Below are 27,330 nucleotides of genomic sequence, written 5' to 3' on the forward strand. Positions count from 1 at the left end.
CCGGTCTCCATCTCCTGGAGTGAGTCTGTCCACTCTTGTCAAGCTTTGTTAGACTCAGGGGCGGCTGGGAACTTTATGGATATTCACTTCGCCCAAAGTATCAATGTCCCGACTGCACCTCTTGAGGTCCCACTGTCTGTGTCTGCCCTCAATGGCCAAGCGTTAGGTGATGGAAGAGTCACCCAAGTTACTTCTCCAGTCTTCCTCCAGTCTCAAGGTCACAAGGAAGAAATATCCCTGCACCTGATTCCTTCACCTGAGTTCCCAGTTATTCTAGGCCTTCCTTGGCTTACTCACCACAACCCTCGCATAGACTGGGTAACAAGCCAGGTTGTGGAATGGGGCCCTGCATGCCATGCCTCTTGTCTGCTCTCTAGCTCTCCTGTGTCTCCTGCCGAGCCCCCTGATCTCACCGAGTTATCTCAAGTTCCCACAGAGTACTGGGATCTCAAGGAGGTCTTCAGCAAGAGCAGGGCCGCCGTTCTTCCTCCACACCAGGCCTACGACTGTGCCATCGACTTGCTCCCTGGGACTACCCCTCCTCGTGGCAGACTGTTTTCCCTCTCTCAGCCAGAACGCAAGGCCATGGAGGAATACCTCAAAGACGCCCTGGTTTCTGGGTTCATTCGACCCTCCACCTCACCTGCTGGTGCCAGCTTCTTCTTTGTCGGCAAGAAGGATGGGGGGCTCTGACCATGTATTGACTACAGGGACCTGAACAAGATCACAGTGCACAACCGATATCCCCTTCCGCTGATGTCCACAGCATTTGACCTGCTCCAAGGCGCCACCGTCTTCACCAAGTTGGACCTACGGAACGCATACCACCTCATCCGTATCCGACAGGGAGATGAGTGGAAGACTGCCTTTAACACCCCATCTGGGCACTACGAATACCAGGCAAGGCAAGGCAAGTTTATTTATATAGCACATTTCATACACAATGGCAGTTCAATGTGCTTTACAGAAGTAAAAACAAAAACAGTAAACAATAGAGAAATAAAATTACATAAAATAATTTTATTTTTATTCTAAAACAAGTAATTAAAAGAATTAAAAGAATTAAAATAAAATAATAAGAATTAAACAATAGTAGAAATAAAATAATAAAATGAAGTAGTAGTTCAAATAGGAGAAAAAAGAAACCAGCAGAATAGAATAAAGAATAAAATAGAATAAAGTTAAAGTTAAAGTAAATTTAAAACATGCAGAGAAAGTAAAGATTATAAAAAATGTAAAGAAGACAATATTAATTATTTAACAGAAAGCATCTGAAAACAGCTTGGTCTTTAACCTAGATTTGAAGCTGCCAACAGCAGGAGCATTTTTAATGTCCTCTGGCAGTTGGTTCCATAGCTGTACTGCATAGTAGCTAAAAGCTGCTTCACCATACTTTGTTTTAACAACTGGTTTTAATAGTAAATTTTTCTGTTTTGATCTGGTAGATCTGATTGGGTTAGGCCGCTGCAACATATCAGAGAGGTAATTGGGCCCTGTACCATTTAGAGATTTGTATACCAGCAGCAATACTTTAAAGTCAATTCTGTAGCTTACTGGAAGCCAGTGAAGGGCCCTTAGAATTGGAGTAATGTGCTCTGTTCTTTTTTTTTCATGTGAGAACCCTAGCCGCTGCATTTTGAACCAGCTGAAGTCGTTTGATGGTCTTTTTTGGCAGGCCTGTGAAAAGGCCATTGCAGTAATCAACCCTACTAGAGATGAAGGCATGTATTAGTTTTTCCAGATCATTTTTTGACATAAGTCCTCTTAGTTTGGAAATGTTTTTTAGGTGATAAAATGCCGTTTTAGTGATTGCTTTCATGTGATTGTCAAAGTTTAGCTCGCTGTCAATGAAAACACCAAGATTTTTAACCATTTCTTTAGTTTTAATCCCTTTTGTGTCAAGAATAGTGGTAATCCTGAGTCTTTCATCTTTTTTTCCAAATAGAATTACTTCTGTTTTATCTGTGTTCAGCTGAAGAAAATTTTGTGACATCCAGCTATTGATTTGATCGATACACTGGTAGAGACATTCAAGGGGGGCATAATCATTAGGTGATAGAGCAAAATAAATTTGGGTGTCATCTGCATAGCAATGATACAAAATTGAATTTTTATTGATAATTTGCCCAAGTGGGAGCATATAAAGGTTGAAAAGTAATGGTCCAAGAATCAACCCCTGAGGGACACCACAGGTCAAGGACATTGACGTTGAGGAACAATTTCCCAGGGTAACAAAGAAGCTTCTATCTTTTAAGTATGAATTTAACCAATTGATAACTTTACCAGTCAATCCAACCCAGTATTCAAGTCGATATAGCAGTATGTTGTGATCAACAGTATCAAAAGCTGCACTGAGGTCCAGTAATACCAGGACCGATGTTTTGCCTGCATCAGTATTAAGACGTATGTCATTTATAACTTTAATCAGCGCTGTTTCAGTGCTATGATTGGCACGAAATCCTGACTGAAAATTATCAAAACGGCTGTTTGCTATCAAGAAGGCAGTTAATTGATTGAAGACAATTTTTTCAAGGATTTTCCCGATGAATGGTAAATTTGATATTGGCCTGTAGTTATTTAATACTGAAGGATCCAGATTATTTTTTTAAGAAGGGGCTTTACAACGGCTTTTTTTTAGGGACACAGGAACAACGCCAGTCTCCAGGGATGTATTTATAATTTGAAGCACGTCTGTAATTATAAGATGAAGAACAGACTTAAAAAAGTTGGTGGGCAGAATGTCCAATTCAGATGTTGAGGAACTGAGATTTTGTACAGTTTTTTCAAGAGTCTCATAATCAATTAAACAAAATTCTGACATTGTGTTGAAGTTATCTATCTGTGTCATTGGTGATTGCAGTTTTTCAATTTTTTGCAACTGAGATATATTATGAGGAATATTCTGCCGTATTTTATCAATTTTACCTTTGAAAAAGGATGCAAACTAATTGCATTTATTAACTGAGAGAAGTTCAGGTGCTAATTGCGGTGGGGGATTAGTTAGCTTCTCTACTGTTGAAAATAGCACACAGGCATTGTTCATATTCCTGCTGATGATGTTGGAGAAGAAAGACTGTCTTGCTTTACGAATTTCATAATTATAATTACAAAGCATCTCTTTATGGATTTGATAATGGATGTGAAGTTTAGATTTGCGCCATTTTCTTTCAGTCTTTCTACATTCTCTCTTTAGCAGTTTAACAGCCGGGTACTGCTTCCATGGTGCTTTCTGCTCATCAGTGACTCTTTTGATTTTGAATGGAGCAATATCATCCATAATTTGGGTCATATTTAAATTAAAAAATTCCAGTAAATCATCTACAGAGTTTGACATTTTGGTTGAGACTAGGTGATGCCCTTCGGACTCACCAACGCACCAGCTGTTTTTCAGGCCCGAATCAACGACGTCTTGAGGGACATGATTAACCTGTACGTTTTTGTCTACCTCAACGACATCCTTATCTTTTCCAAGACCATACAGGAGCACCGCCACCATGTCCGCCAGGTTCTCCAGAGACTGCTACAGAACAATCTGTTCGCCAAGGCCCAGAAATGCGAATTTCATGTTCCCGAGGTCTCCTTTCTGGGTTTTATTGTACGGACAGGCCAACTCCAAATGGACCCAGCCAAGACCCTGGCCATCCGGGACTGGCCCACTCCCAAGTCCGTCAAAGAGGTTCAGCAGTTCTTAGGGTTTGCTAACTTCTACCGCAAGTTTATCAGGAACTTTAGTTGTGTAGCAGCACCCATGTCGGACCTCACCAAAGGGACAGGTGGATCTTATGTCTGGTCTCCTCAGGCGGAAAAGGCATTCAAAGACCTCAAGGACCGCTTCTGCATGGCACCCATTCTGGTCCTCTTGGACACCTCCCAACCATTCATCGTGGAGGTGGACGCCTCGGACAGTGGTGTCGGCACGGTGCTCTCTCAATGTTCAGAAGGAAAGCTGCACCCCTGCGCTTACTTCTCCCACCACCTGAGTCCTGTGGAGTCCCGGTACCATGTGGGGGATCGAGAACTGCTAGCGGTCAAATTGGCCCTTGAGGAGTGGAGGCACTGGCTGGAGGGAGCACAACATCCATTCCTGGTTTGGACTGACCACAAGAACCTGGAGTACCTCCAGCAAGCCAAGAGACTGAACCCATGACAGGCTAGGTGGGCCCTGTTTTTCAGTCGGTTTGACTTCACCCTCTCGTACCGCCCCGGCTCCAAGAACACCAAACCTGACGCACTGTCCAGGCTGTTCTCTGCCACTAACAGGGAGAGTGAAGTTGGGCCTATTATCCCTGTGTCCCGGATTGTAGCCCCTGTCCGCTGGGGTATTGAGGAGGCCGTCCGACAAGCCCAACACCAGGACCCCGGTCCTGGGACGGGGCCACCGGGCCTCTTGTACGTCCCACATCAAGCCCAGGCCAAGGTTCTCCAGTGGGGTCACTCTTCCCCTCTCACTGCCCACCCGGGAGCTCGGAGGACCCTGGACTTCCTGAAAAGATGCTTCTGGTGGCCTAACATGGAGAAGGAAGTAAGGTCATTTGTCCTGTCCTGTGAGGTCTGCAGCAGAACCAAGAACCCGCGACAGCATCCCCAGGGTTTCCTGCATCCTCTGACCATTCCCCGGCGTCCCTGGTCCCACGTGGCAGTCGACTTCATCACGGGTCTCCCTGAGTCTCAAGGTAACACTGTCATTTTGGTTATAGTCGACAGATTCTCGAAGGCCTGCCGCTTCATACCACTGTGCAAACTCCCTTCTGCTCTTGAAACAGCCAAACTTATTTTTAATCATGTCTTCCGAGTCTTTGGTCTCCCACAAGACATCGTCTCAGACCGAGGGTCCCAGTTCTCCTCGCGAGTGTGGCACGGGTTCTGCAAGGTCATCGGAGCCACTGCCAGCCTCTCCTCTGGGTTTCACCCACAGTCCAATGGCCAGACGGAGAGGCTCAACCAGGACCTGGAAACCACCCTGCGAGGCCTGGCTATGGATAACCCGACATCGTGGAGCACCTGGCTGCCATGGGCAGAGTACGCCAACAACACCCTGCAGTCATCGGCCACCAAGCTGTCGCCATTCCAGTGCCAATTCAGGTTCCAGCCACCTCTGTTCCCGGACCAGGAGGAGGACGTGGGGGTGCCCTCGGTCAACCAATATGTGAGACGGTGTCGCAAGACCTGGAGCAAGGTCAGGAAGACCCTCATCCAGACCTCCAGAACCAACCAGACTTCTATGGCCAACCGCCATAGAAGACCTGCCCACTCTTTCCGCCCTGGGCAGCAGGTTTGGCTGTCCACTAATGACCTTCCGCTGCGGGTGGAGAACCGCAAGCTTGCTCCTCACTACATTGGCCCCTTCAAGGTGGTGCGCAGGGTGAACCCTGTCTCCTACTGGCTCCAGTTGCCCCAGACTCTGAGGATCAACCCCACATTCCATGTTTCCCTGTTGCGGCCCGTACTGACGTCCACGTATGCCCCTGCCCCTAGGAACCCCCCCGCATCTTCCAGGATCAGACTGTGTTCACCGTGCATCGCTTGCTTGACTCCCACCGTGTCCGCAGCGGGCTGCAATATCTTGTGGACTGGGAGGGCTATGGTCCTGAGGAGCGCTGCTGGGTTCCCGCTCGGGACGTCTTAGATAAAGAACTGTGTCGGGACTTCCATTCGGCCCATCTGGATCGCCCTGGGAACGTCAGGAGACGCTCCTAGAGGGGGGGTCCTGTTAGGACTGGGACTGTTTTGGCCTCTAGAGGCTGCTGTTATTTCCTGTTTTTTGTCTAGGTTTGTTTTGGCCTCTAGAGGTCGCCACTGTGTCCTGTGTTTTGTGTTGGTGTTGATTGCCTGTTTTCATTCGTGTCACCTGTTTCCAATTTATTTTGTGTATTTATACCCCCTGAGTTCAGTCCTCTTGTCACGGAGTCTTTGTGCTGTTATGTTTAGCTCCAGTTACCTCTGTTCTGTGTTCCTTGCTGTTGTCTCTTTGGTTTTGCACTTTGCTTTTCTTTTTGGACTTTTTGGACTTTGTGTTTACTGTTTTTTGATCTTCTGAGCATTGGTATTTTGCCTTTCCTTTTCTAGTTTTTTGCTTTTGTATTTAACTTTGACCTTTTGGATATTTTATTTTTCCCTTCATCTTCTGTGCGTTTTTTGGATTATATTTTTGTTTGGACTGTAAATATTGTAAATAAACTTTTTGATACTTTTCTACTTCTGCCTCACGCCTCTGCACTTGAGTCATCCCCCTGGTGGCCTAGTGGGGGTTTGCTGGATTATCACACAACGAACCAGGTTCGAATCCCAGCAAAACCCTAACACTGATTGGCTACTCTACAATCCCGATTCCAAAAAAGTTGGGACAAAGTACAAATTGTAAATAAAAATGGAATGCAATGATGTGGAAGTTTCAAAATTCCACATTTTATTCAGAGTAGAACATACGTAGATGACATATCAAATGTTTAAACTGAAAAAAATGTATCATTTAAAGAGAAAAATTAGGTGATTTTAAATTTCATGACAACAACACATCTGAAAAAAGTTGGGACAAGGCCATGTTTACCACTCTGAGACATCCCCTTTTCTCTTTATAACAGTTTGTAAATGTCTGGAGACTGAGGAGACAAGTTGCTCAAGTTTAGGGAGAGGAATGTTAACCCATTCTTGTCTAATGTAGGATTCTAGTTGCTCAACTGTCTTAGGTTTTTTTTGTCGTATCTTCCGTTTTATGATGCGCCAAATGTTTTCTATGGGTGAAAGATCTGGACTGCAGGCTGGCCAGTTCAGTACCCAGACCCTTCTTCTACGCAGCCATGATGCTGTAATTGATGCAGTATGTGGTTTGGCATTGTCATGTTGGAAAATGCAAGGTCTTTCCTGAAAGAGACGTCGTCTGGATGGGAGCATATGTTGCTCTAGAACCTGGATATACCTTTCAGCATTGATGGTGTCTTTCCAGATGTGTAAGCTGCCCATGCCACACGCACTAATGTAACCCCATACCATCAGAGATGCAGGCTTCTGAACTGAGCACCGATAACAACTTGGGTCGTCCTTCTCCTCTTTAGTCCGAATGACACGGCGTCCCTGATTTCCACAAAGAACTTCAAATTTTTATTTGTCTGACCACAGAACAGTTTTCCACTTTGCCACAGTCCATTTTAAATGAGCCTTGGCCCAGAGAAGACATCTGTGCTTCTGGATCATGTTTAGATACGGCTTCTTCTTTGAACTATAGAGTTTTAGCTGGCAACGGCGGATGGCACGGTGAATTGTGTTCACAGATAATGTTCTCTGGAAATATTCCTGAGCCCATTTTGTGATTTCCAATACAGAAGCATGCCTGTATGTGATGCAGTGCTGTCTAAGGGCCCGAAGATCACGGGCACCCAGTATGGTTTTCCGGCCTTGACCCTTACGCACAGAGATTCTTCCAGATTCTCTGAATCTTTTGATGATATTATGCACTGTAGATGATGATATGTTCAAACTCTTTGCAATTTTACATTGTCGAACTCCTTTCTGATATTGCTCCACTATTTGTCGATGCAGAATTAGGGGGATTGGTGATCCTCTTCCCATCTTTACTTCTGAGAGCCGCTGCCACTCCAAGATGCTCTTTTTATACCCAGTCATGTTAATGACCTATTGCCAATTGACCTAATGAGTTGCAATTTGGTCCTCCAGCTGTTCCTTTTTTGTACCTTTAACTTTTCCAGCCTCTTATTGCCCCATCCCAACTTTTTTGAGATGTGTTGCTGTCATGAAATTTCAAATGAGCCAATATTTGGCATGAAATTTCAAAATTTCTCACTTTCAACATTTGATATGTTGTCTATGTTCTATTGTGAATACAATATCAGTTTTTGAGATTTGTAAATTATTGCATTCCATTTTTATTTACAATTTGTACTTTGTCCCAACTTTTTTGGCATCGGGGTTGTACTACTAGCCTATCAGCTCATATACCATGAGGAGAGAAAAACAAAATGACAGAGCATGTTGCTGAACCAACCGAGGACGAAATAAAAACTCTACTTGAAAACAAAAATACAAAAAAAAAAATGCAACAAAATATGGAATGAAAGTGTTTTATGGTAAGAATGTATCTTTTAAAAAAAATTCAAGAATTATTATCATAGCATTTTTTACAAATTGCTACTCTCATTTCACTGGCTTGTTTACATTCTAAGAGGAAATTATTTTGTCGGATGTTTTTTATAAAGTTTTTATTTATCGAATTTGCAAAAAATAAAAAATATATAAATGCTCTGTTTCACAAAATCCAGTGAATGTGGATATTTAAAAAAAACAGTTATTCCACTCAATCTCATAATACATAGCTTATATCCAACTCAGCGCTCATGTACAGTGGTGCTTGAAAGTTTGTGAACCCTTTAGAATTTTCTATATTTCTGCAAAAATATGACCTAAAACATCATCAGATTTTCACACAAGTCCGAAAAATAGATAAAGAGAACACATTTAAAGAAATGAGACAAAAATATTATACTTGGTCATTTATTTATTGAGGAAAATGATCCAAAATTACATATCTGTGAGTGGCAAAAGTATGTGAACCTCTAGGATTAGCAGTTAATTTGAAGGTGAAATTAGATTCAGGTGTTTTCAATCAATGCAATGACAATCAGGTGTAAGTGGGCACCCTGTTTTATTTAAAGAACAGGGATCTATCAAAGTCTGATCTTCACAACACATGTTTGTGGAAGTGTATCATGGCATGAACAAAGGAGATTTCTGAGGACCTCAGAAAAAGCGTTGTTGATGCTCATCAGGCTGGAAAAGGTTACAGAACCATCTCTAGAGAGTTTGGACTCCACCAATCCACAGTCAGACAGATTGTGTACAAATGGAGGAAATTCAAGACTATTGTTACCCTCCCCAGGAGTGGTTGACAAACAAAGATCACTCCAAGAGCAAGGCATGTAATAGTCGCCGAGGTTACAAAGGACCCCAGGATAACTTCTAAGCAACTGAAGGTCTCTCTCACATTGGCTAATATTAATGTTCATAAGTCCACCATCAGGAGAACACTGAACAACAATGGTGTGCATGGCAGGGTTGCAAGGAGAAAGCCACTGCTCTCCAAAAAGAACATTGCTGCTCATCTGCAGTTTGCTAAAGATCATGTAGACAAGCCAGAAGGCTATTGGAACAATGTTTTGTGGACAGATGATACCAAAATAGAATTTTTTGGTTTAAATGAGAAGCGTTATGTTTGGAGAAAGGAAAACACTGCATTCTAGCATAAGCACCTTATCCCATCTGTGAAACATGGTGGTGGTAGTATCATGGTTTGGGCCTGTTTTGCTACATCTGGGCCAGGACGGCTTGCCATCATTGATGGAACAATGAATTCTGAATTATACCAGTGAATTCTAAAAGAAAATGTCAGGACATCTGTCCATGAACTGAATCTCAAGAGAAGGTGGGTCATGCAGCAAGACAACGACCCTAAGCACACAAGTTGTTCACCAAAGAAGTTAAAGAAGAATAAAGTTAATGTTTTGGAATGGCCAAGTCAAAGTCCTGACCTTAATCCAATCGAAATGTTGTGGAAGGACCTGAAGCGAGCAGTTCACATGAGGAAACCCACCAACATCCCAGAGTTGAAGCTGTTCTGTCCAGAGGAATGGGCTAAAATTCCTCCATGCCGGTGTGCAGGACTGATCAACAGTTACCGGAAACGTTTAGTTGTAGTTATTGCTGCACAAGGGGGTCACATCAGATACTGAAAGCAAAGGTTCACATACTTTTGCCACTCACAGATATGTAATATTGGATCATTTTCCTCAATAAATAAATGACCAAGTATAATATTTTTGTCTCATTTGTTTCACTGGGTTCTCTTTATCTACTTTTAGGACTTGTGTGAAAATCTGATGATGTTTTAGGTCATATTTATATGCAGAAATATAGAAAATTCTAGGGTTCACAAACTTTCAAGCACCACTGTACAACTCGAGTTTGTGGAAGAAATGTTAATGATTATTATTTTTGAACAAGCCATGTCATCCATTTGCTCATCAGATGAGGCAGAAAAAAACAAACAAACAAAAAATCCCAAAACACCCAAACATACATCAGAAAGTATGTGAAAGCTCTCAATGAACTGCCTTCAGCTAAATAATTTACATTACGGTCCATGACTTGCTACAGGAAGCCACAACAGAGGAACAGTGAAAGAAAGTGTGATGATTCATGTTTAGACTTGCTGAACTATGGCTAGTTTTCTCAGACATTTATTTATTTATTTATTTATTTATTTATTGGTTGGTTTGATCCTCTGAAATATTTTTTCTGGGTTCAGTGCCCCACGACTTAATGATTTCTTCTATAGCGCGTTGCTAATCCTTCAAACATTCCACAGGAATCATGACAAGCAAGACCAATTTTATTGGATTTCATATATATGGAACACTTTAAGCATTAAAATTGTACCACTAACTGTAATAATTTGACTTTTCACACATTCTCTGAAAGCAGGTTTTTATGAAGCCAGGTGTTCTGGGTTTGTCTCACAACCACATGGACAACATAACTTCAATTTGCAAAAGTAACAGTTTGCATGACTCAATTTGTATTAAAAAAAAGGCAAAGTAAGGTATCGAGGGCTACCGCGTGACGTCACCGTACCGCTAGATTTTGTTAGGGCACCATATTGGAAGACCTCAAGTACATGCATACATACTCACAATATAAAACAAACTACGAGCGAGAGTGAAGTGACACGATGGCTGATAATTCTGGTTATGTGAGTACATTACCAGCTGCAGAAAGGGCACGGTATGTGGAGAAACTGGCTGTGATTGATGGGTCTGACCCATATGATAAGACTCGGGGCAAGGGAGAATGGAAACATAAGGAGGACCTGACACCAATTCTGCCATCTGTTTGCTTCCCAGACATTGTAAACTATTTGTTGTTTACACCCAGTGCCTACACTGCTGATGACTTGAAGGCCTCCAAAGGGCTACAGGCTTACAATTATGTTGTTAGTGGCTTGGTTCGTGATATTACAGCTGTTGTTAAGAATAACCTACACATAGTTATGGCCAAGGTAATCTTGTTGATATCTTTTAATAATATATCTTTTCAGTTGAAAAATTAATACTTTTTGTTACTATTAAGGTATCCATAATTTAGGTTAATTTATCCAAATTATACATATGTATTTATGATATATGCCTACACAACAACTATGCTTTATTTATATAATAGGAGGGAGAGCAAGCCCCAAACCATCCTAAATTATTATTATTATTATTATTATTATTATTATTATTAAATTGTAGAAGTCTGGGAGGCTTGCTCCTCATACAGTTATCAACTTGGGGCCAATTTAGCATGTTTTAAATCTGAATTTCTTGCGTTTGCTTACCTCAAAGTGTCCGCAGATCATGCACAGACTTATCCATTATATCCACAGTTTTTTGCCAAGTCTCACACAGGTTTCTTTCAAGTCTACTGTTGGGCCAATAAATCATAAATAAAACAGCTCAGATTTGTTTGTTTAAGTAGTTTGCCACTCCACTTTATTCTCATGGGTTCACATACCACTGCCGTTATTTCCCCCTAATCACGAGTTTGTTGGTCTTCCAATATGGCACAGGGTCTGTTTACTTCTGGTTTTGGGTGACGTCAGTGAAATCCCTCTATACCGTTTTCTTCTACTTAAGTCTTTCCACTTGGTGGCCATTTTGGTGACTCACCTTTGCATTTGTTTTTAGTCATACCAGATGAGCTCCTATCTACTTGAACGACGAGAGGTGCATATCAGAAATTGATTGACAAGAATCTTTTCAATACAGATTTGAAATAAAGAAAACAAACAAACATATTTTTCATGGAGCTCCCGACTGCACGTGCATGGTTTTCCAGATCTAATGTAGGACACGTGCTCTATACATTTAAGTGTAAGAATCTTACACAGTAGTCAAGTTGTAAAATCAAACCAGGGGGGATGGTGAAATTTTTAGTCGCGTGTCGACCCATCGGTCGGTCTGTCGGTGGAAAACTGGTTTGCTTTTAGGAGGGTTTGCACACAACATAGGTCTGTGGACCTTGTTCATTTACCAGACATACAGTATTTTGTGCTGATAAAGTGTGTAGTACACACTGTGTACCCTTTTTATTGTTGTAAAAAACATAATACACTGGTATTTTACTGTAAAACATGCACAGTGTGGATGTCATGTGTCATATTTAGTCAGTCTCCTGGCTGACATACCTACCACATTCTCCATATTAGGGTGAAATGCAGATGAGAAATTTGAAGTGTAACTTCATAGTCATGGTAGGCTCCTTTTAAATCGTTTGGTAAATAATTTATTAAAACCTCAGCACGCAATGTAAATGAACAACTGAATCTTTTTATATCAAGTTAATAGAATTTTTATTCAAAGCTGAACATTGGGAACACTGAGTTAAATACAGAGGAAGGTAGGTAACCAATAAGCTAAAACAAGCAACAGTAAATTGTACAGTAAATCAGCCTTACATGTTGTGACCGGCTCTCTAATGAGGCAATGAAGCCTTCAAAACTGCTAGTGTCATTTATTTTAGCCTTCCTGCCTTGAATAACACTTTTTGTTGCCTGAAGAATAACAAACGAACGTCCAGGCTGATTAAATTAATGGCCTTATACAAGAAATCAAAGCTAACATGAACCTGAGTAAGCTATCGATAGCTGGCTAGACTCCAAACTAACATTCATTATGATAGCTGTGTTGTTACTGCCGCCCACAAATTAGGCTACATATCGGTAACTTTACAGCATGATAGTGGGCTCACAGTAAGTGTGACTGATATTCGTAACTCTTACCTCCTGAAATGTTTTTTCTTGTGATCTTAAATCCGAACTTGCTTAGGTCTTGTTGTCCACTCTACTTGGCCATGATGCTGCAATCGGCTGCTGTCACTGATACCGAATGAAATAAAAAATAATGGAACCCCAACTGAATGTCACCTCCTCAAACGCTTCGCTTGCGTGTGCCCTCTCTCGCGGTAGCTTATTGTATGCTCAGTTTCAGCAAAGCTACGTGGAATGGCATTTCTAATTCCAAAGTTAAATACAAGTAATGTCCACATTTATTGATAAAATTGCTCAAGGGAAGGGAGGGGGGATGCCTGTTTTAGAGGGGGGATGATTTTGACCATTTTTTATTCCAGGGGGGATGGCATCCCCCCCATCCCCCCTCAACTCGAGTACAGATCTTACAAGACAGCTGTTTTCTGGTAACATCTTAAGGCCTCTGCATGCTCTTGCGACAAGGCTTTCGCAGATAGCTTTTCGCAGACAGTTGTAATTTATTGTTGAGCGGGGTATTAGGCGTGCGCGATGTTATTCACCGGCACAACGCGGGGGGGGCGAAGTCGCTAGGAGTAGTTGGTGGGTGTGGTTAGTGGAGTGTTTATCCTCCGGTTACTTATAATGACTAGAACTTTTTTTTTTTATCATGACTAGAACTGGAGTCGTATAGATGTACATACTTCCTCAATCAACTGCTCTTCATGCTGCTCCATCTTCGCTCGTGTTTTTAAAAATGCCGGTCATGAAAACAAAACAAATCGGGAAAGTAGGGAAGCGGAAGTGCGTGTACAGCGGATGTAGAGTGGACCAATCGGAGCCCTCTTGTCTGCGGCGCTGTCTGCGAGGCTTCTGCGGTGGTCACAATTTTTGGGAGGTGCGCGCAGAGCGTCTGCGAAGGTGGGGGGGCTACGCAGACACTGTCTGCGAGGACTGGGTTGTCAGCATAAATTGGCCTTTAGCCAACAAGGCAATTGACTCTTTCCCAGAGGGGTGAGGTTTACGTGATTCAGGCTGTGTCCCAAACTCCATACTGCATACTGCTTGTACAGTGATCTTGGTGGAAAAGTATAACGTTGTATGCAGTACATGATACTGCTCTGGCGAAAATTTCCAGTATACAGCCAAAGCTCACTTTTTCGGTTACCGTATCCCATGATGCAGTCATGAATTTTGCTTGTAATTCTGTGTTCATGACATGTTAGCATTGAATACAAGCTCTGATTCAGACAAAATGTAATATAGTCAGTGCAACCAAACATATAGTACATGAAATAAAAGGTAAGATAAACAATATAATAACATAATAAGAATATAATAATACATAATTATAAATAAATACTCAAAGTGTAAGTAAATGTAAGTGCATTAATGTACAGTACACTGAATACATTGTTAATGTACTTTCAGTAAGATGACAGATGTTGCTGCTGGCATCTGTATCATATCATGTATCTGTATTGTGTCGAACAGGTTTGCTCTCCTTAGTGATGCACCCACTGAGAAACCTGAAAGAGCTCTGGTTATAGGTGACTCTATCATACGGCACGTGAAATTAGCTCAGCTTTTAGGGGCACCAGCAGCTTTAGTCAGGTGTATTCCGGGAGCCAGGGCGCCGGACATAGCAGGTAATCTTAGGGTCCTAGGCAAGCACAGGTTCTCAAAGATAGTTATCCATGCAGGAGCTAATGATATACGCCTTCGTCAGTCTGAGGTTACTAAGAGTAACTTTGTAGAGGTGTTTAAATTAGTGAAGGCAATGTCCGATGCTGTAGTATGCTCTGGCCCCATCCCAATGCGGCGTGGCAATATACAGTAGCTTACAGCAGGTTATGGTCACTGAAATGCTGGCTGTCCAGGTGGTGCTCTAAAAACAGTGTGAGCTTTATAGATAATTGGGCTAATTTTGAGGGCACTGCTGGCCTGTTAGGGTGGGACGGTATCCATCCCACTCGGGTAGGTGCTGCTCTCATTTCCTGCAGCATAGGTCATAGTCTCAGAACAGGCCTAGTTAATTTCTGACAATCCAGAGCCAAGGCCAGGGAGCTGATGAACAGGCTAAACCGACTGTCTGCTAGCTGCACAGAGTTGTCACTCAGGGTCCATTACATCGAGACTGTGTCTGTTCCCCGAGCTAAACAAAAAGGTAGAAATATTCAGAGAGTTTGTTCCAGTAACATAATCAATATAAAATTAGATCATACTGACTGTACAGTTGCTGCCAGCACCTTTGATCTAAAGGTGGGGCTATTAAATATTAAATCTCTTACATCTAAAGTGCTAATGGTTAATGAACTCATTACTGATCAGGAGTTTAATGTACTTTGTTTAACTGAAACATGGATTAAGCCAAATGAATATAGCATTAAGTGAAGTGAGTCCTCCTGGATACAGTTATATACACCAGCCTCGTCTAACTGGCAGAGGAGGAGGTGTTGTGGTTATTTATAATGATTATCTAGGTGTAACACAAAAACCTGGTTATAAATTTAATACATTTGAAGTTCTTCATACTCATATAATGTATGTAGCCTCGAAAAATAAGTCTACCCAGTTAATTCCGTTACTTATTATTTACAGGCCTCTGGGGCCATATTCTGAGTTTCTTTCTGAATTTGCAGATTTGATCTCAGATCTGATTATTTCCTTAGATAAAGCTTTAGTTGTCGGAGATTTTAATATTCACTTCGATAACCCAGAAGACCCTTTGAAAACAGCGTATGTGTCCATTTTAGATTCAGTAGGGATTAATCAGAATGTCATAGGACTGACCCATAATGGTGGTCACACCCTCGATCTAATACTAACATTCAGGTTAAATGTAGAAAATATAGTCATACTTCCACAGTCTGAAGTTATCTCAGGTCGTTATCTCATCTCATTCAAACTATGTCTGAGTAATAATATATGCACCTCACCATGCTAATGTATTAAACATACATTCACGTCAACTACTGCACAGAGCTTTATAAATGCTCTCCCAGAGTTATCAACTTTGATTGGGTCACTGTCAGCCCCTGCAAAACTTGATCAGGCAACTGAATGCTTACACAGCAAATCCTCAGTGTTGAATTAACACTTTCAGAGTTAATTTGGGTCCAATTGGACCTATATAAACACTCTGGGTGTTAATACAACACTGGGGATTTTGCTGTGTAGAATCAACATTCCGCCATACCTTAGATAATGTAGCTCCTCTTAAAAGGAAAATGGTCAGAGACAAAAAATTAGCACCCTGGTATAATGATGACACTCGCACATTAAAACAGACCACTCGAAAATTGGAACGTAAATGGTGTCAAACAAAATTGATAGTGTTCAAATTAGCGTGGAAGGAGAGCTTCCTGAAGTATAGAAAAGCTCTTAGTGCTGCAAGATCAACATATCTCTCCTCCCTAATAGAAGATAACAAAAATAATCCTAGATTCCTATTTAATACTGTAGCAAAATTAACTAGGAGTAAGTCCACTATAGACACATGCATACCTGTAGTATGTAGTAGCAATGATTTCATGAATTTTTTTAATGACAAAATTGAGAATATCCGACAAAAAATTCAAACTACTAATTTAAGGTCAGACAATGTAAGTGACCCTGTAGTTAACAGTATAACTGTATCAGATCATCAATTAGAATGTTTAACTCCCCTAAAAGAAACTGAATTACTTTCATTAATCTTGGCATCAAAAGCCTCAACTTGCATACTAGATCCCTTACCTACACGTCTATTCAAACAGATAATACCTGAAGTAATTGAACCGCTTCTAAAAATAATTAATTATTCTCCTATGATTAGCTATGTACCCAAATCCTTTAAACTAGCAGTTATCAAACCCCTGATTAAAAAACCTGAACTTGATCCCTGTCAGCTGTCCAATTATCGGCCAATATCAAACCTCCCCTTTATCTCCAAGATCCTTGAAAAAGCTGAGGCACAGCAGTTATGCTCATATTTACATAGGAATAACATCCATGAAATGTATCAGTCAGTACAGTATTTAGACCTCATCATAGCACAGACAACTTTGGTTAAAGTAGTAAATGACCTACTGTTGGCATCTGATCAGGGCTGTGTCTCGCTGCTTGTGTTGCTTGACCTTAGTGCAGCATTTGATACCATTGATCATTCCATTCTTCTGGATAGACTAGAAAATGTTGTGGGAGTTAAGGGAACGGCCCTCTCCTGGCTCAGGTCTTATTTAACTGATTGCTATCAGTATGTTGATATAAATGGTGATATTTCTAGATGTACTGAGGTAAAATTTGGTGTTCCATAAGGTTCTGTCTTGGGTCCACTGCTTTTTTCTTTATATGTTCCCTCTGGGTGATATTATTTGTAAACATTGTATTAGTTTCCACTGTTATGCTGATGACACACAGTTGTATGTTTCTGCAAAACCTGATGACAGACACCAGCTTAATAGAATTGAGGAATGTGTAAAGGATATTAGACACTGGATGCTTATTAATTTCCTTCTGCTTAACTCTGACAAGACTGAAGTACTTGTACTCAGACCACATGCAGCTAGAAGTAAGTTTTCTGATTGAACAGTAACTCTGGATGGCCTTTCTGTTTCTTCACGTGCAGCAGTAAAAGACCTCGGGGTGATTGTTGACCCCAGTCTTTCATTCAAAACTCACATTGATAACATTACCCGGATAGCTTTCTTTTATCTCAGAAATATTGCTAAGATAAGAAATTTAATGTCACTACATGACGCAGAAAAACTAGTTCATGCTTTCGTTACTTCCAGGTTGGATTATTGTAATGCCTTACTGTCTGGATGTTCCAATAAGTGCATAAACAAGCTCCAGTTAGTTCAAAATGCAGCAGGAAGAGTCCTTACTAGAACTAGAAAATATGACCACATCACACCTGTCTTATCCATACTGCATTGGCTCCCAATCAAATTTCGTATTGATTATAAAATACTACTATTGACCTTTAAAGCACTGAATGGCCTCGCACCACAGTACCTGAGTGAACTTCTGCTCCTCTATGATCTGCCACGCCTACTTAGATCAAAAGGTGCAGGCTATCTGCTGGTACCTCGTATAATGAAGGCTACATCAGGGGTCAGAGCCTTTTTTTTTACAAAGCCCCACAGTTATGGAACAGCCTTCCAAGTAGTGTTCGGGAATCAGACGCAGTCTCAGTGTTTAAATCTAGGCTGAAAACATATCTGTTTAGTCAAGCCTTTTGTTAATGGTGTTTATGAGGTAAAGGTGTAGATCTGGAGGATCCTCAGACATAGAGTGTTTTGGTAAATTGGGATGTATGGATGCTGTCAGTCCACACTTGCTTGCTCACTCGAGTTTGACGACGGTGTAGTGGCTGGCTGCTCTGGCTGCTTTATGTCCCGGGGCTCCCTCATGCCTGTGTTACCTTCTGGCTCTCCCCTTTTAGTTATGCTGTCATAGTTAGTTGCCAGAGTCCCTGATGATGATGATGATGATGATGATGATGAGGATGCCCTTTATTGTAACTAGTCACATGTACTAGCAAAATTAGCTGTCAACCTGTCCGTACATATACAACATACAATTGACATAGGGTAGACAGGACAGGAAGACAGGGATAAGGATAAAAAGGAAACACAACATGAGGTGAGATAAGGAAAAAAAAAGAACACCCCCCCCCCCCACTATGCTCCTGTCAGGAGTACAGTGTGGGAACATTTAAAAAACCTTTGCATAAGCACACAACAACACAAGTACACTTTAAACACGGGACTTGAGGGGGGGGAATCGGGGGGGGAGGGGGAGGGGAGGAGGTAATCCAGCGCAAGCAAGCAGCCGTCCACTCCTGCAGCCATGAAGGCGCTGGTCACGCACCCGCTTGTCACACTGGGGGTAAAAATGGTGACCGCGGAGAGTTAGAGAGAAATGCAAGGAATGAGAGTGTCTCCCGGCAGTGACCTTCAGGGGGAAATGTTTCCTCAGCAATGGCCTGAACCAAGGCCAGTGCTGTCTCAGGGCACCGAATGTCGATAAGATATGAATTGTTTGGTCTTTCCAGACGCAGTCTTTGCACATCCACACCACTCATCCATATCTGTCCATTCCGTCCATTCTATTCAAATTGATCTCCGAAAAACGTATTCCTTGCAAAGCTGAAAGCTGCTCTGAGATAACAACCATTTTGTGGTTAAAGTTCTGAATGTCCACAGTCTGAGTGCCAACAGCTTTGCCCACCACTCCAATCATATCGGGCAGCTTTGTGGGGCTTTGAACAGCTGTCACTGTTGTCTGATTTCCTCAATATACCAGGGCAATGCCTAATCCAATCAGCAAAAGTCCTGTAATCATGGTTCCGAATAGGTAGATATCTTCAGTGTCCTCCACAGAAAGAATCGCCAGGCACACGACCCGCCACCGCTCCCACGTGTCCATCGTGTAACCAGCCGCAAATGTTCCGGCAGGACAAACGGGTTCCCCCAAACCCAAACTTCTCATCGAGAAAACTGTGTCAATTTCAATTTTGTTAGGAGACCAGTTTATCAATTCCATGTTTTTTTTAGTTTAGAAAGTAATGCAGGAAGAGTCTCTTCAAAAAGTACAGCAGACGAGACAAGACACAAAAGCACAAGCAGGGAAAAAAGGAGGGAGAGGGAGAGCAGAAAATGTGACCGCCTTCTGTGGAAGCATGGAGAGAAAAAAAAACTTGCTTGTACTCAGTGCAATATGTGTATTGTTGCTACTTATTCAGGTGACAAATCTGTCCCTCTGAGTTACGTGTCAGTCCTGGGATCGAGATGCTGACCTCTTCTGCTCCTTGGACCTGCCTGATCCATCCTGGTGCCTGTGTCTGGTTGGAGTCTCATCGCATCGCTCCTATGGAGGACAGCCCCATGTGGACAGTTAGGGGTCACTCCTGGAGGATGCTCTGGATTCTTGCAGTGGTGCTTTTGTGGCTGGGGACTGCAGTTGACTTGCTTACTTTGAGACTACGGTTGTCATAAATGGTTTTGCGCTCAGGTTTCCATCAGTGGGGGGTTTATAGCATCAACGAAGCTGACTTTATGTTAAAACTGTTAATGTTATAGTCATGTTGTCTGTTGTTGCCCAAATGAGGATGGGTTCCCTTTTGAGTCTGGTTCCTCTCGAGGTTTCTTCCTCATGTCGTCTGAGGGAGTTTTTCCTTGCCACCATCGCCACAGGCTTGCTCATTGGGGATAGATTAGGGATAAAATTAGCTCGTGTTTTAAGTCGTTCAAATTCTGTAAAGCTGCTTTGCAACAATGTTTATTGTTAAAAAAAGTGCTATACAAAAACTTGACTTGACTTTCTGAGTTGATCAAGTGAACGCATGTTTTTCAGAAGTTGAATGTTCTTGTTAGGGCTGGTGGAGGTATGGTATAAGATGATTTAATACAGGGAAGAAAGGGTGTGACAAAAGATAAACAAACAGGACGAAAAACAAATAGTAAAAATAGTCAGGGCAAAATGAGAACAAACAACTTGACAAAAACATGAGACAGGCAAAGACAAAAAATGCAAGCGCAAAAAACCATAAACAAGAAAAGACCCCTAGTGCAAGAAACCATGAAACAGAAAAACGCTAGTGCAAAAACCATGGACAAGAGAAAATCGCTAGGGAGAAAAACCATGAGGAGCAAGAGACGCACACAAATGGCTAGAGAAGCAAATGAGACATTCTGGCGAAAACAGAGTCTGAGAATGGCCTTTAAATAAGCACCCGTGAAAACCAGGAAGTGAGTTCAGGGGAGAAGGAATTCCTGTCCCGGATCAGGATCGGCGCTGGCATGAGAGATCCGTAATATCCGGAGTGGATGTCCGGGGCAGAGCATGACAGTTCTTGGATGCAGCATACTTGGAAGTGTGCCACCAGCCTCCTGTGTGATATAGACTGTGATGACATGAACATACTAGTCTATAGTACACTGCATGGAAGTTGTCAGACCTGCGTATGACACTGTATACAGTGTCTTGCAAAAGAATTCATCCCCCTTGGTGTTTGTCCTGTTTTGTTGCATTACAAGATGGAATTAAAATGGATTTTTGGGGGGTTAGCACCATTTAATTTACACAACATGCCTACCGCTTTAAAAGTGCAAATTGTTGTTTTATTATGACACAAACAATAATTAAAATGAAAAAAACAGAAATCTGGAGTGTGCATAGGTATTCACCCCCTTTCATATGAAACCCCTAAATAAGAGCTGGTCCAACCAATTCACTTCATAAGTCACATAAATAGTTTATTAAGATCCACCTGTGTGCAATCAAAGTGTCACATGATCTGTCACATGATGTCTGTATAAATCAACCTGTTCTGGAAGGACCCCGACTCTGCAACACTACTAAGCAAGCAACATGAGAACCAACGAGCATTCTTGGAATGGCCTAATCAAAGCCCAGACCTCAATCCAATTGAGAATATGTGGCATAGCTTGAAGATTGCTGTACACCAACACAACCCATCTAACTTGAAGGAGTTGGAGCAGTTTTACCTTGAGCAATGGGCAAAAATCCCAGTGGCTAGATGTGCTAAGCTAATAGAGACATACCCCAAGAGACTTTCAGCTGTAATTGCAGCAAAAGGTGGCTCTACAAAGTATTGATTTTTTTTTTTTTTTGGGGGGGGGGGTGAATACCTATGTAAACTCCACATTTCTATTTTTTCACCTTAATTGTTGTTTGTGTCACAATAAAACAACAATTTTCACCTTTAAAGTTGTCGGCATGTTGTGTAAATTAAATGCCCCCCCCCCCCCCCCCCCCCCCAAAATAAATAAATAAATAAATACATCCATTTTAATTCCAGCTTGTAATGCAACAAAACAGGACAAACACCAAGGAGGATGAATACTTTTGCAAGACACTGTACTAGGGTGGGGAGTACTATGTAGTACACAATGTATACTGGGCCAGTATGCAGTATGTAGTCCACCAGTAAAGAGTTTCAGACGCAGCCAAAGCTTCCATTTTGAGAGTTACATACTGCCTCATGCATACTTTAAAGTACTTTTTAGTGTGGTTTCTTTACTCAAACCATCTTTGATTAAAGTTCAAGGCAGACATAATATTTGTACTTTTTCCTTACTTTCCTTAATTCATATGAAATTGAATAAAATTCAGTTATATGCCCCTTGAGTGCTCAGATTAATACTTATGTTCCATGAAATCAGAATTTAAATGAACATCATCCATTTTATGCTATAAAATTGCATCTCACTGAACCAATACCAAATATTAAAGTGATGTTTAAGTTTTGCAGTTGGTGAAAAATATATTACAGTATTATTTGTTTTCCTAAAACGCTAGCTGCCCATCCCTGCAGCTTCAACCCTGAATCAATTCCTGCACTTTCCATTCTCAACTCCTGCCAAGGCTGAGCCACCCCTGTACTGATTTGTGCATTTGTTAAATCTATCTTGATATTGGTGGAGGACCAAGACAGCAAAAATAAACAAAAAAATATGTCTTTGTTAGAAGATGCCAGCAGCCCCTTGTAGTTCCTGCCAAGGAGATGAGAGGAGAGAAAAGGATGCAAACACTTGCAAAAAATGCTATTTTTAAATAGCAGAGATGCACAGTGGGATAGATTGCTCAGCGTTAATCATATAACAGTTAAAAATACTTTCAGCAAGCTTCCACTGTGTTATTTCTTTCCTCAACCAGTTTCTAGTATTTTGCATATTTATACATTATTCTGAGGCTATGCAGTAGATGGCACTCTAGATGCATTGCTTGGTGAATGGGTTTTATCTGACTTTTTTTTTGCACTGAAATGACAAAGTTTCTTTTGTTTGTACTGTTTTGCCACTCAGTAATTTACAGATGCACAATGAATAGGTAATAAATGTGAAACCGCAACATACAACATCATTAAATTTTCAATCTATCATATGCAACACTAAAAACCAGTGGATCACAGAAAATACTGTATATCGTGAAGACCAGACAGTGGAGCACAGTTTGGAATCTAATAGTGCTTTCTTAATAAAATATTCAATAAGATCACAACATTTCAGGTTGGCCCACTACTGCACTAATAGCAAACTCAACCAAATTTGAAGTGACGGTACATTTGAATCAGACCTTGTCTAGCATGGAAGACCACAGAGCTGTAAGTCCTGCCTGGGCAGAGTCTAATTTCATCCAGCCAAGTATCCCAGCATCTCCCTTTTTACAGTTGTTATAGCCCAATTCTTCAATGTCTCCCTAGCTGGCAGTCTTACCTGGTTCTGTAGAACAAATCCAAAGATTTACTCACCTGGAAGGCTACAAGCCAATTTGCAAACGATAATAACTATCTTTTTTTTTTTTTTGGTACTGCTCATAAGATTAATGACAACACTACAATACCACACTTTTTTGAAAGGATTTTAATTTCTTAAAGGGGTTCTGTTTAAATGCCTCTGACAGAATGTATTTAACTGAATAATACATAAAAGTAATCGATTTAACCTGGTGTAGAGCTATAAACCATACATGTCAAGTTACGGTATATGGTTTCCCCGTATTTTGTATGGGAAAATGCAATTTTTTGGCTAATACAGCATACACTGATTTTCATATAGGAAAATTGCATTTTGTATCAGAGATTTTTTCCATTACTCTGAGAAAATTTTCTTAGCATCCACCATTTATTTTTTCAAACACGCATGCCCAATGAAACTGAACTATTTTCGATTTATGTGATTTTATAGTTGCACATGGGCGGCACGGTGGTGTAGTGGTTAGCACTGTCGCCTCACAGCAAGAAGGTCCTGGGTTCGAGCCCCGGGGCCGGCGAGGGCCTTTCTGTGTGGAGTTTGCATGTTCTCCCCGTGTCCGCGTGGGTTTCCTCCGGGTGCTCCGGTTTCCCCCACAGTCCAAAGACATGCAGGTTAGGTTAACTGGTGACTCTAAATTGACCGTAGGTGTGAATGTGAGTGTGAATGGTTGTCTGTGTCTATGTGTCAGCCCTGTGATGACCTGGCGACTTGTCCAGGGTGTACCCCGCCTTTCGCCCGTAGTCAGCTGGGATAGGCTCCAGCTTGCCTGCGACCCTGTAGAAGGATAAAGCGGCTAGAGATAATGAGATGAGATGAGATAGTTGCACATGGTTTTCTCGGTCATTTAAGTGCAACGGCTCGGTCTGCCCAGACTTCTGTGATGGCTGCAGAAGTTATGTTCTGCCAATTTCTCATGGAACACAACATCCCCCCGACTGTGGCAGACCAATTTTTTGCAACTAGCAGAAAAAAAAAAAGTTTCCCGATTCAAAGACTGCATAGGTCAGCATTTGTGTTTTTATTTATTTATTTTAAGAAAAAAAGTTTTTACTGTTTGCATATAGGAAAGCTTCCTCCATTATCATGATAATTTAGGGAGGCGATACTGGGAGTCGCCGTTTATACAACTGCAACTGTAGTTTCCCGGCGATTTCTGGTTTCGCTTCCCTAAACATTTTAATTGCTGATAGATATTATATGTAGACACAGATGACCAACACCCGTTACTACCATCAGTCGTCAGTAAACTGGAAAAGTATTGAATGAAAAGTAATGGTGGTAACGACTGTTGGTAACCTGTCTCTAAAATGTATAGTAGGGGATGGAAGCAATTTAACACCATCTACATGTTTGCTGTGCTCTGATTTTCTTTTATTGACCAGGAAAATTATATATATATATATATATATATATATATATATATATATATATATATATATATATATATATATATATATAGTGGGGAAAGGTCTTCAATGTAAAAACTGCTCTGGGTGTTGCCAGGTTTCCAGTGCTGAAACAACTTTTTACTGCTTTGCTGTGCCTCCCACATACAGTAGCAATGCAGATCGTGAGAGGGCTTTTTCATTGGTTAGGAAAATTTATACTGAGTACAGAAAAAATATGGCTGCAGACACATTAACTGCATATCTGCAAATTAAAATGAACTGTGATGAGGAGCTACAACTGCTACCCAAGCAGTGATATTATAGTCTGCAACATCTTAGTACAACAAAAAACACTCCAAAAAGGAATAAGATTTAAATTCTTGTTATAAATTACTGGGAAGATTTTCAATTTAACTTCATAATTACCTCCGCCAAGGAGGTTATGTTTTCGGTAGTGTTGGTTTGTTTGTTTGTTGGTTGGTTGGTTTGTCTGTTAGCAACATTACAGAAAAAGTAATGAATGGATTGCTCTGAATTTGTTTCCAGAGGTGTGACTGGGCACAAGTAACAACCATTAAATTTTGGCGGTGATCCGGATCACCTTCTGGATCCCGGATTTTTTTTAAAGGATTCTTGGCGGAGGTCTGCACTCTCCGAGTGCTTTTCTAGTTTATTGATATTTTCACTTATCCTTGTTTACATAATATACTTGATGTGGTTCAGTTATCTTTAGTTGGATCTAACACTGCTTGTGGTGTCAACATTTTTTTCTCGAACTTTTACTAACCTTCATTGACTGTTTGACATGATTATATATAATTTATTACATGTAACCTACTATTTTAATTAACATACGTACTTAGTACTGCTGTTATATTTCAAGTAATTTTCTTTGGTGGAATGTAATATTGTAGGTGATGTCAACATTTGTCAAATAGAACTTTGTGTAATTTTTATGAACTATTTAATATTAATGCATTTTATTTGCAAAATTTACATCAATAATTCTGGTATTACTGATACAATGTATATTAAATAATTAAGTTTATAGTTCAGTCATTCTCTTTAGTAGATAATTGTTTACTTGACTGTATAGTCCTTTTTAATTCAGTTAATTAAAAGGCACGGTGGTGTGGTGGCACGGTGGTGTAGTGGTTAGCACGGTCGCCTCACAGCAAGAAGGTTCCGGGTGTCTGTCTTTCGATCCCAGTGGCTGTCTTTCTGTGTGGAGTTTGCATGTTCTCCCCGTGTCTTCGTGGGTTTCCTCCGGGTGCTCTGGTTTCCCCCACAATCCAAAGACATGCAGTTAGGTTGATGTGGGGCGGCCTTGGGCTGAGGTGCCCTTGAGCAAGGGACCTGACCCCTGACTGCTCCCCAGGCGCTCTGGTGTGGCTGCCCACTGCTCTGAGTGTGTGCGTGTGTTCACTGCTTCAGATGGGTTAAATGCAGAGGATGAATTTCACTGTGCTTGAAATGTGCATGTGACGAATAAAGGTTTCTTAGTTCTTCAGTTGTTTTCTCTGGGATCTAAAATTTCTTTTTATTCAGTACATGCTTATTTGATCCCTTTAACTTGATGCAGTGTGATAAATATTACAATAGGAGTGTATAATGTGGAATAAAACAATCGGTGCTTTGGATTATATATTGGAATTTTTTCTTGTGTATAAGGGCTCATGGGTGTATGTAAGGGAAAAGTACAGATTTTGTAAGGGCATGGATAACTAAAGGTTGACATGTATGATAAACTTCATAAATGATTGAGGAAATTTGTAAGAATTTTCTTACAAAGTTAGCACTGCTGCCTCACAGCAAGAAGGTTCCAGGTTTGAACCTCATGGCCGACAGGGGCCTTTCTGTGTGGAGTTTGCATGTTCTCCTGTGTCTATGTGGGTTTCCTCCTGCTGTTCAAAGACATGCAGATTAGGTAAAAATACCCAGCCATTGGAGTTGCACAAGCCAGTGCTGGTCCCATGCACAGATAGTTTGGTGAGGGTTGCGTCAGGAAGGGCTTATGGTGTAAAAATCTATGCCAAACCAAATATGTGGATCAGGATCTGCTGTGGCGCCCCCTAACAGGAGCAGCGGGAAGAAGAGTATTCTAAACAAAACACTTGTTGCTGGGAATAAACAAAATACTTTTAGCTCCAATTTTTAAAGAATATACTTTTCCTTGGCAGAACCAAAGCAAATATAAATAGTTTTTCCCCCCCTTTCTGCCTATCTATCCCCCCAAAATAGGAGAAAAGGCTCAAGTTTAAACCTCCCACACATGAAGGCAGCCAAGCTGCGTCATAACATAACACACTCTGAGGAAAGGGCTATTTACTGTTTTCTTCATACAATTGTCCAGTATCACTGTGATTGACAGGGAAGAGAGTAAAAGCATCTCTCCCACCCAGAGAGCATGGCAATCTGTGCTATCTTGACTCCTCACAGCTACTGATGACTGTGGCTTCATCAGGATTCAAACTTGATTATGATCTCCCAATGATTTCTGTTGGTCACTTGGGAGCCTACAGTGGTGTTTGAAAGTTTGTGAACCCTTTAGAATTTTCTATTTTTCTGCAAAAATATGACCTAAAACATCATCAGATTTTCATACAAGTCCTAAAAATAGATAAAGAGAACCCAGTTAAAGAAATGAGACAAAAATATTATACTTGGTAATTTATTTATTGAGGAAAATGATCCAATATTACATATCTGTGAGTGGCAAAAGTATGTGAACCTCTAGGATTAGCAGTTAATTTGAAGGTGAAATTAGAGTCAGGTGTTTTCAATCAATGGGATGACAATCAGGTGTAAGTGGGCACCCTGTTTATTTAAAGAACAGGAATCTCTCAAAGTCTGATCTTCACAACACATGTTTGTGGAAGTGTAT

The sequence above is a fragment of the Neoarius graeffei genome, chromosome 18 (assembly GCF_027579695.1).
Source record: "Neoarius graeffei isolate fNeoGra1 chromosome 18, fNeoGra1.pri, whole genome shotgun sequence".
Classification (NCBI taxonomy): Eukaryota; Metazoa; Chordata; class Actinopteri; order Siluriformes; family Ariidae; genus Neoarius; species Neoarius graeffei.